Source organism: Cervus canadensis, chromosome 21, assembly GCF_019320065.1.
Source record: "Cervus canadensis isolate Bull #8, Minnesota chromosome 21, ASM1932006v1, whole genome shotgun sequence".
Classification (NCBI taxonomy): domain Eukaryota; kingdom Metazoa; phylum Chordata; class Mammalia; order Artiodactyla; family Cervidae; genus Cervus; species Cervus canadensis.
This window is the reverse complement of record NC_057406.1, coordinates 18,487,291-18,498,060: the sequence shown is the minus strand read 5'-3', so window position 1 is coordinate 18,498,060 and position 10,770 is coordinate 18,487,291. Positions and strand designations below refer to the sequence as shown.

Below are 10,770 nucleotides of genomic sequence, written 5' to 3'. Positions count from 1 at the left end.
GAGAAATAATTTTTAAATTAAATGATGGTTGGAAGGCATCACTGACTCAATCAGACATGACTTTGAGCAAACCTCGGGAAATAGTGAAGGACAGGGAAGCTTGGGGTGCTGCAGTCCAGTCGGAGGCAACTTAGCAAATAAACAACACTATAAATGAAGTATGATCACTCTATTTCCTATTTGCTGTTGTTGTTTAGTCATTAAATTGTATCCAATTTGTTTACAACCCAGGGATCGAACCCGAGTCTCCTGCATTGGCATGCAGATTCTTTACCATTGAGTCACCAGGGAAGCCCTACTGTACCTGCTAGATAAACTGGTCATACAGACTGGCAGATCCTGAATAGAGAACTGAAACCCTAGAAAACTCTGAGGAATGAGGAAAGAAAGTCAGAGGCCAAGCTAAGAAGTCAGTGGCCATGGCAGAGAAAAACCCAGAAAATGAAACTGTATAAATGCAGAAAAAAAATCCATGAGGGAAGGATAAACAATTCCTATACAGTCTCCTCATTTATCAGTTCTTTGACAGAAAATAAGTCCACCTAAGAAGGGAACACTTTGTTACAAGCCTTAATTCTGAATCTGTTTGTATTCCTGTTCAAAGAAAATGCAGACCAAAGAACCTCGGCTACTAGTTGTAAGATTTTTAGCTCCTGCCACTTCAACTCCAAGCAAATGCTATGATTCTTGTGTCCTGATTTTCCTTTGCCCCATCAAAAATATACATACACATACTGGATAGAGAATGTTCCCTTTCATCCCTTTCTAGTTTAGAAGTTTATACTGTTCCATTTCTTGCCTTTTTTCACAAATTAAAAACAGGTAAGTCAAAACATTAAGTTTGCTTTCATGGATCTATAGAAAGAAAAACACTGCAAGAATCTCTCTACTAATAACGTTGGCATTGTTCAGCTCTTGCCATTCATTACTGAGATGACTCTTCTTACAGCTGGAGATATCTTGCCTAAAGGGCAGCTTAGGCTTCCTGCTTCTGTCTAATGTGAAAGTTCTACTGTTTTTGGAAGCCCTCCCCAACTACCCTCACCTCCAAAATATACACCATTCTCTGGTGGCTCAGCCAGTAAAGAATCCACCTGCAATGCAAGAGACCTGGGTTTGATCCGTGGGTTGTTAAGATCCCCTGGAGAAGGGAATGGCTACTCACTCCAGAATCCTGGCCTGGAGAATTCCATGGACCGGACAGCCCATGGGGTCCCAAATAACTGAGTGACTTTCACTTTCCTTCCAGTCTCTCCTACACTAGGTTATACTTTCTCCAGGATTTTGTCATTTCTACTTTTTAAAAAAGTTTTTGGCTGTACTGGATTGCAGTGGGTGGGGGCTACTTTTCATTGTGGTAGCTTCTCTCATTGCAGGCCACAGGTTCTAGGCACACGGGATTCAGTAATTACAGTACTAGGGCTTAGGAGTTGTGGCCCACAGGCTCAGTTGCCCCTTCGCATGTGGAATCTTCCCAAACCAGGGATCTCAGAACCCATGTCCCCTGCACTGGCAGGCGGATTCCTATCCACTGTGCCACCAGAGAAGTCCAGTCATTTCTACTTTTGACAAAGATTCTATCCATTCAGAAAATGAGTGGCTGAACATGGTTTCCAGTGCAACTGTTTTAACATTTTAATTTTAGCAGAAGAACTAGATATTTAGCTGCATTATTCATATATGTCACATTGTATGGAAATAACTTTTTCAAAGCAGCATATTCTTCTTCCCACTGTAATATTCAAAGTGGCCCTTGCCACTGAGGAAGATACTGTGGTAATGGGGGAGATCCATTCAAAGCCAATCACTAAGACCGTGAGAAGCTATTTCCCTGAAGCCTAGATCTGGGACTTGGTGGTAATAAAGTAACTTCCACTCAACCACATTTGCTTTGGATGTAAAAACATGACTTCATTATTTCCAACCATTTCTCTAATTATCTGTCATTTCAAAACAGGACTAGGCTAATTTACAAAACTCTGGTCTAACTATACCAATTCATCAATTGTAGATATGTATGTATTCCTGGCACGTCTAGAAAATAAAAGAGGTGACTAATTATGGAATTCTCCAGGCCAGAATACTGGAGTGCGTAGCCTTTCTCTTCTCCAGGATATCTTCCCAACCCAGGGATTGAAGCCAGGTCTCCCGCATTGCAGGCAGTCTTTATCAGCTGAGCCACAAGGGAAACCCAGGAATACAGGAGTGGGTGGCAAATCCCTTCTCCAGAAGATCTTCTTGACCCAGGAATCGAACTAGGGTCTCCTGCATTGCAGGCAGATTCTTTACCAAAGGAGCTATCAGGGAAGCCAATTATAAGCAAGTTTTCTAATGTTTAACACCAAGCACGGATGCCATATTGAACAGCAAACCTGAAGCAATCCAATAAGCAAGGGGAATAAACCACTTTTAGAATTATAAAGTTGTCACATAGTATTTTAGAGAGGGAAGCTCAATGACAATTTCAAGTCTATAGTCACATGTTTTTTTTTAAAATTTGGCTGCCCCAGGTCTTAGTTGTGGCATACAAGATCTAGTTCCCTAACCAGGGATCAAACCTGGGGCCCCTGCATTGGGAGCTCAAAGTCTTAACACTGGACCAACAAGGGAGACTATCCCTATAGTCAGATTTCTAATGGTTGTACAGACTTGTGGGAGGCATGACCATGTTGGGGGAAGTTGAATCACTGAAATGCCTTTTATTTTTCCATCTTGGGCCTTGATTATACTGTTAATTTCTATAATTCTTTTGAAAGTGAAAAATGAAATTGCTCAGTCATGTCTGACTCTTTGAGACCCCATGGACTATACAGTCCAGAATACTGGAGTGGGTAGCCTTTCCCTTCTCCAGGGGATCATCCCAACTCAGGGATCAAACCCAGATCTTCCACTTGCAGGAGGATTCTTTGCCAGCTAAGCCACCTGGGAAGCCCCTAACTCTTTTAAGAGGACTCAAACGTATGATATTGGGTCACACTCATCAGTTACCATCTTGTGCATGAATGCTCAGTCACTCAATTGGATTCTTTATCACTTGGCCACCTGGGAAGCCCAGTTACCATCTTAGAAATAACCAGCTCACTTGCTTGCTTTTTGTTCATCACATGGCTGTCCTCTGCAGCTCCTTGGGTGTAACTGAAGTAGGAGTGAGTAACAGTCCCTGATACCATCACTGAGTGGAAGGCAGGGGTCCTGTGTCTGCCCAGTGACACTGGACTTGGTGTCTCTCTCGACTGCCTCTCTCCAAGCCTTCCAGCACTTCTTCTTGGGGGTCACGATGCCCTACTCTTGTGATCCGGAGAGAAGCCTTGACACTCAAGACCACTGTGTTAAACTAACTTCCCAAGTACATTCAGGTAAGGACATTCCCAAATTAAGCATGAATTTAAATTGCTTTTTGCCCATAACATCTCTTACAGATCACTGAAGTAAACCGTGACTCCAATTACATATATTCAGTTCAGTTCAGTCGCTCATTCGTGTCCCACTCTTTGTGACCCCATGAACTGCAGCACGCCAGGCGTCCATCACCAACTCCCAGAGTCCACCCAAACCCATGTCCATTGATTCGGTGATGCCATGCAACCATCTCATCCTCTGTCGTCCCCTTCTCCTCCTGCCCTCAATCTTTCCCAGCATCAGGGTCTTTTCAATGAGTTAACTCTTCACATCAGGTGGCCAAAGTATTGGAATTTCAGCTTCAGCATCAGTCCTTCCAATGAATATTCAGGACTGATTTCCTTTAGAATGGACTAGTTGGATCTCCTTGCAGTCCCAGGGACTCTCTCAAGAGTCTTCTCCGACACCACAGTTCAAAAGCATCAATTCTTCGGCACTCAGCTTTCTTTATAGTCCAACTCTCACATCCATACATGACCACTGGAAAAACCATAGCCTTGACCAGGCGGACTTTTGTTGACAAACTAATGTCTCTGCTTTTCAATATGCTGTCTGGGTTGATATTAACTTTCCTTCCAAAGAGTGTCTTTTAATTTCATGGCTGCAATCACCATCTGCAGTGATTTTGGAGCCCAGAAAAATAAAGTCAGCCACTGTTTCCACTGTTTCCCCATCTATTTGTCATGAAGTGATAGGATTACATATATACATAAATATAATTACATATATTACCACATCACTAATAATCTGGTCCTAGGGTCCTAAGGGGCATAAGTAGAATTTTTTTACAAAAATATATAAAACATTGTCTGTGAAACTATATCTTACACACTCTAGATCTTCTTTCATTTCTCAAGCTTACAAAAAATATTTTATTATTACCTAGACCGAGGGTCCAAAAATGACATGAGTCAGCACTGTTCAATCCCATTATTTGGATTTTCTAAGTCTTCCTCTAAATTCCTATGACTTACTTTGTACCTTTCTTCTAACACACATTGCATTTAACCATATGTAATGTAATTCTTCTTTCTGGCGTCGTTTATGTCCTGCAACCAAAACCATATTAAGGATAGGAGGCACTTATATCATAGAAGTGCTTATATGCATAAAGTTTACTGCATAAATGTTTTTAATTGAATAAGCAGATGAGTGTGTGTATTTTTTTTAAAATGAAGGAAGGAAAAAATTGAAAGAGGGAGCTCCAAATGGACGCTCGCTACAAATTTAGCTGGGAGAATTCTCACGAGTCAAAGTCAGTACCTAAATTTCCTCAGGACAACATGCTATTTTCACTTTCCTTGTTCCTCCATTACTGGTACAAAAAATTAATAAACATAATACATATTATATTAAACATATTTACAAATATATATGTTCTATATGAAGTTGATACAAACTTTTAATGTAAATATGTTGTTGTTCAGTTGCTAAGTCGTGTCTGACTCTTTGCAACCCCATGGACTGCAGCACACCAGGCTTCCCTGTCCTTCATTATCTCCTGGAGAGTCAGTGAAGTCATGTCCACTGAGCCGGTGATGTCATCCAACCATCTCATCCTCTGTCGCCCCCTTCTCCTCCTGCCCTCGGTCAGTTCTATGTTCATATATATCCCCTCCTCTTGAGCCTCCACCCCATCCCACCCACAATCCCACCCCTCTAGGCCAACACAGAGCACTGAGATGAACTCCCTGTGCTATGCAGCAGCTTCCCATTTAGTCGTTGAGTCGCTCAATTGTGTCTGACTCTTTGTGACCCCATGGACTGCAGCCCACCAGGCTTCCCTGTCCTTCACCACACCCCAGAGTTTGCTCAAAATCATATCCATTGAGTGGGGGAGGCCATCCAACCATATCATTCTCTGTCATCCTCTTCTCCTCCTGCCTTCAATCTTTCCTAGCATCACGGTCTTTTCAAATGAGTAGGCTCTTCGCATCAGGTAGCCGAGGTATTGGAGCTTCAGCTTCAGCATCAGTCCTTCCAGTAAAATATTCAGGATTAATTTACTCTAGGATTGACTGGTCTAATCTCTTTGCAGTCCAGGGGACTCTCAAGAGTCTTCTCCAGCATCACAATTCAAAAGCATCAATCCTTTGGTGCCAAGCCTTCTTTATGGTCCAACTGTCACATCCGTACATGACTACTGGAAAAACCATAGCTTTGACTATACAGACCTTTGTAGGCAAAGCTTTTAATTCATCTTATATATGCAGTCTGTTTATGTCAATGCTACTCTTTGAAGTCCATCTGTCTCTTTTTAACACCTCAGATTCACTCCAGGCTCTCTCCCTTGCCCATCCCATGTGTCATCTTATTACCTTTCTAAACATCTCTCTCTGGTGTCGCTTTGCCCCCTGAGGGGCTACAGGTGGCTGTGCAGCTGGAAGCCTCTCCTGACTTCACGGCTGTCCTGTGGAGAAAGACCAATATTCCTCCTGCCTCTGAGCAGACGGGAGGCAATTGGTATCCTGGTTGGTTACTGCCAAATCTCTAGGTGAGTGAGAGTTCTCTGAAGAGACCGCTCCACTCAAAGATGGTGAAAATAAGAAGGTTCCTCAAAGTGGGTTTGACTCTTTGGACCCCACAAGCCAAAGACTTCAGTGGATGCTGTACACACCCCTGAACTTGCCAGCTCCTTAAAATCAGGGGCAAGCTTTTATCTTTGGAAAAGACTCTGATGCTGGGAAAGATAGAAGGCAGGAGGAGAAAGTGACGACAGAGGACGAGATGGTTGGATGGCATCACTGACTCAATGGACATTAGTTTGAGAAAGCTCTGTGATATAGTGAAGGACAGGGAAGCCTGGAGTGCTGCAGTCCATGGGGTCACAAGGAATTGGACACAATTGAGCAACTGAACAACAACAAAAGCTTTTGAATTGCTCACAAAACTTAGGACACTGTTTTCTGGGGATTTCAAGAACACTAGATTGGACATGATGTGCAGAGGTCCCTGGGACCTCTAAGCTCAGATCAACACACTCTTTCTTTCAGGGAATGTGAATTTCTCAGTGAGTGAAGAAATAGTGCACTCCTCGGAGCTCTGTGGTACTCAGGTGGCTACAGTTCCTGAAATTGGGAGGAAAGACACCGTTGACAAACTGCTTTTAGTTGAGATGAGTAAGCCTGAGTTGCTTGACAGCTCTACAGAGTCCAGAGAATGGTAACAATATTGGCTACCTGTAGTCTTCAGGTAAAACAAGTATTTTTAAATTAATTTTTATTGCAGTATAATTGTTTTTCCTGCAGAAGGAAATGGCAACCCACTCCAGTATTCTCACTTGGAGAATTCCACGGACAGAGGAGACTGTTGGGCTACAGTCCATGGAGTCGCAAAGAGTTGGACACAAGTGAACGACAAACATTTTCTGAGGAAGTAACAAGTTCAAGTATAAGATGCATTCCCCAAACCACTTATCCAAGAGCTTTTCAGAAAAGTACACATCATACACAATCCTTTTTGCATGTGATCCGTTTGTATATCTAGATGTCGGGGTGTCTGAAAAGTTGTCCCTGAAGCTCCCACCAAAGGTAGTGAAAGAATCGGCCAGAGCCTCTTTCTCTGTTTTGGGTGAGTCACTTGGCCCCTGGAGAACCTGAGATAACAACCACTGCCATTCCCCTCTACTTTTTTTCCAAATATAGTTTTAACTACACTTCAGCTTTTCAACTTCTTTCTCATATTTCTGTTTTTGTCCTCAGTTTCTACTTGGGTTCCAGCATCTCTGATCCTCCATTCAGGTTATCATTCTGTGTTCCAACACCTCATCTTTCACTTCCAAATGACATCCTAGGTTCTGCCATAAAAAATACACAAAAACCTCCTCAGATGCCCTATGGCTGTGGCAAACAGAACATGGTCCTGCTTGCTCCTAATATCTATGTACTAAAATATCTGAATGAAACCCAACAACTGACACAGGAGGTCAGATCCCAGGCCGTCAGCTATCTCAATGCTGCTGAGTATAGCACAGAAACTGCACTTTATCATTGTAGGTGTTCTCTCCACAAATAAGTGTGACATCCACAGGCATGAAGAGCAATGCTATTGGTGGGTCCTTTGTGTCTGAGAGGCCAGGGCACATCAGGGGCCGCTGGCTTCTCCGGCATCAGCTTGCCCATTTAGGAATCCTCTTTTTCCAATGTCCCACTGCTACATCACAGGCCACCTGAAACCTTCCATCCAGGTTATCAGAGGCAGCTGAACTACAAACACAGTGATGGCTCCTATAGTGCCTTTGGGGACCAAGGTGGCAAGAAGGAAGGCAACACTTGGTAAGAAAAGGTCCTACAGGACAGACTTTGTGCAAGCATAGCCACCTTTACTCCTCATGGAAACCCTACAACTTGGATAATATGAACTTCCATTTATAAAGGTAGGAATTTTTTAATTGGAGTCCAATTGCTTTACAATGTTGTGTTGATTTCTCCTGTACAACAATATGAATCAGCTGTATGTACACATATATCCCCTCCCTCTTGGGTCTCCCTCCCACCCACCCCTCATCCCGCCCCTGTAGGTCGTTGCAGAGCACCGAGCTGAGCTCCCTGTGCTATACAGTGGCTTCCCACTAGCCATCTCTTTTACACGTGGTAGTGTATATATGGCCTTCCCTGGTAGCTCAGTCAGTAAAGAATTTGCCTGCAATGCAGGAGACCTGGGTTCGATTCCTGGGTCTGGAAAATCCCTTGGAGAAGGAAATGGCAACCCACTCCAGTATTCTTGCCTGGAGAATCCCATGAACAGAGCAGCCTAGCAGGTTACAGTCCATGGGGTCGAAAGAGTCAGACATGACTTAGTGATTAAACCACCACAGTGTAAATATGTCAATCCTAATCTCCCAGTTTATCCCACCCTCCCCTTCCCCTTCTGTGTCCCCTTTCCATTCTCTGTATCTCTGTCTTCATTCCTTTCCTGTAAATAGGTTCATCAGTACTATTTTTCTAGATTCCACATATATGGGTTAATATACGATATTTGTTTGTCACTTTCTGACTTACTTCACTTGGTGTGACAAGCTCTAGATTCATCCAGAAGATAGAAATTTATATCCAGTGTTGTCAGGTAAATGTTTCTTGGCAGAACAGATAATAAGTGGCAGAGTTGAGACTCATCTCAAGGTTTACCTGTCCTGACTCCAAAATGCATTTTTGATTCAACACAGTAAGCAAGATGTTCTTTCTCATGTCTAAGACCATGATAAGCGAAAAAAAAAAACTGGCCACCTTAAGTTAGTTTTCAGTTTCCAGTGATGCTAGCAACTGAAACTCGAAAAGCGGCTGCCATTCTGCACCCTGTATCAAAAAGCACCACCCCTCTGAGACAAAACACACAGGCAAACAAGAAGTAATTAATGAAAATGAGGTTGGTGGAAAGAGAGGGAAGGAGGCTCAGGGGGAAGGTATTTCATTTTTTGAAATAATAGACATCACCAAGAAGTTAGTCCATACAGCGGGGGCTGCCAAAGAGAAGGTTTGCCTCCTCCGCAGTAGAAAAACAGAGAAAGGGAGAAAACCTAGCCTGAGTACAAATGTCTGAGTCAACCACCTAAATAAGGAACATGAAGCCTGCATCCTTGAAGCAATGAGAAAGTGGACAAGGAAGTAAGAACCCCTTAAAACCATTTAGTCCTGGAGGAACAACTAGAGAATCCCCAACTCAAAACACTCGGAACCCTGCATACTGATGGCTGAGTCTGGAGGGGACCCAGGAAGCCTGTGCATCAAAGGTGCTCACCAGCCCACTCTTCCTTCCCCCCAGGCTCACAGCTTTTGTTCTCAAGACCTTCTTCCTCCAGGCACGAGCCTTCACTTTCATCGATGCCCCCCACGTTACCAAAGCCCTCACCTGGCTCTCAGAGAAGCAGAACAGCTGCTTCAGGAGTTCCGGGTCACCGCTCAACAGTGCCATCAAGGGGATGACTTTTGTCAGCTTGTCTGAAGCTCCTGATTTCACTGGTCCATGGCAGTCTGTCCAAGGGTGAAGGCACATAAGAAGAAGGCACAAAGGAATGCCTAAAGGAAAGGACTGGAAAGTACGGGAAGCGCTTAGGAAGGAAGGGCTTCCCTGGTGGCTCAGATGGTAAAGAATCTGCCTGCAATGCAGGAGACCCGGGTTCGATTCCCTGGAGAACGGTATGGCAACCCACTCCAATATTCCTGCCTGGAGAATTCCATGGACAGAGGAGCTGGGTGGGCTACATTCCAAGGGGTCATGAAGAGTCAGAAATGACTGAGCGGCTAACACACTAGGGAGGGGGAGTGAACCCACATACCCCTGAGTTAAAAGGAATGGAATCTCAATTTAGAGTCACCCTTTGTGCTCGTGGAAGAGATGTAGATGAGAACTCCCCAGGAACTATGCAAAAGAAATGACTGACCACGAGGAGAGGAGACATCTCTAAAGGGTTTTCTGAAGTGGAAATGATCTCTGTCTGATCCGTGTACCTGCAGGGTGGGGTGGACGATGAATTGACCCTCTCTGCCAACATCATCATTGCCCTTCTGGAGATGCCTCTCCTGGTCACCGTAGGTACCCATCACCTCCTCAGCCTCCCGGACCTCCATGAAACCACTGCCCTGCGGTTCTAATGACACTCCTCTCAAAGCCCAGTGACAGCTCTCCACCTGTGCAATGCTGAGACATCTGCCAAAATGATAGAGACACCAACTAATTCATCAAGAAGGATTCACTTGTCCAATAGAGACCCGGACTATGTGCCAAAGCCAATCCTAAAACACACAGCTTCTAGCCTAGCCCGTATCAATTCATTTTAGTTAGAAAGTAATTTTTTTGTTTTGTTTTGTTTTTAGAAAGTAATTTTTTAAAGACTGATTTCTATTACGTAGTGTGTTTTTGATAATCAAAAAAAAAAAAAAATAGTGATTTCTAAAAATATGGTCAGTGGATAGATAGATCCATTTGACCTAAGTTTTTTATTTGAGAATCACTGGTACACACAGATGTGCCAGGACCCCTCTGCACAAAACTCAGAAGACTACCACTCTCCTTTTACAACACCCTGTTGTCAACAAGGCGCTGGGCTGCCTGGAGTCAGCCTGGAGGAGAACACCAGAAGAGGCCCAAGGCAGCCACTTCCATACCAGTGCACTGCTGGCCTATGCTTTTGCCCTGCCCAGTGACCAGGCCAAAAGGACAGAGATACTGAAATCACTTGATGAGAGAGTTACAAAATAGATGAAAGCACCCATCAAGCTGTTCTACCCACCCCCTTCCAGTGGGTAGAAAGAAAAGGAGAAGAATGCAGAATTCCTGAAAACAACCTCCCACAAATGCAGACATTATGATGTAGACTAACTCATTAAGTTGGCATCATCGACTCAATGGACATGAGTTTGAGCAAACTCCAGG

General features: G+C 43.8%; 1 pseudogene; it reads left to right on the top strand.

The window, feature by feature from the left end:
• Positions 1–1,779: 1,779 nt before the first annotated feature.
• Positions 1,780–10,770, top strand: part of LOC122423132 — a 92,784-nt pseudogene continuing 83,793 nt past the window's right edge.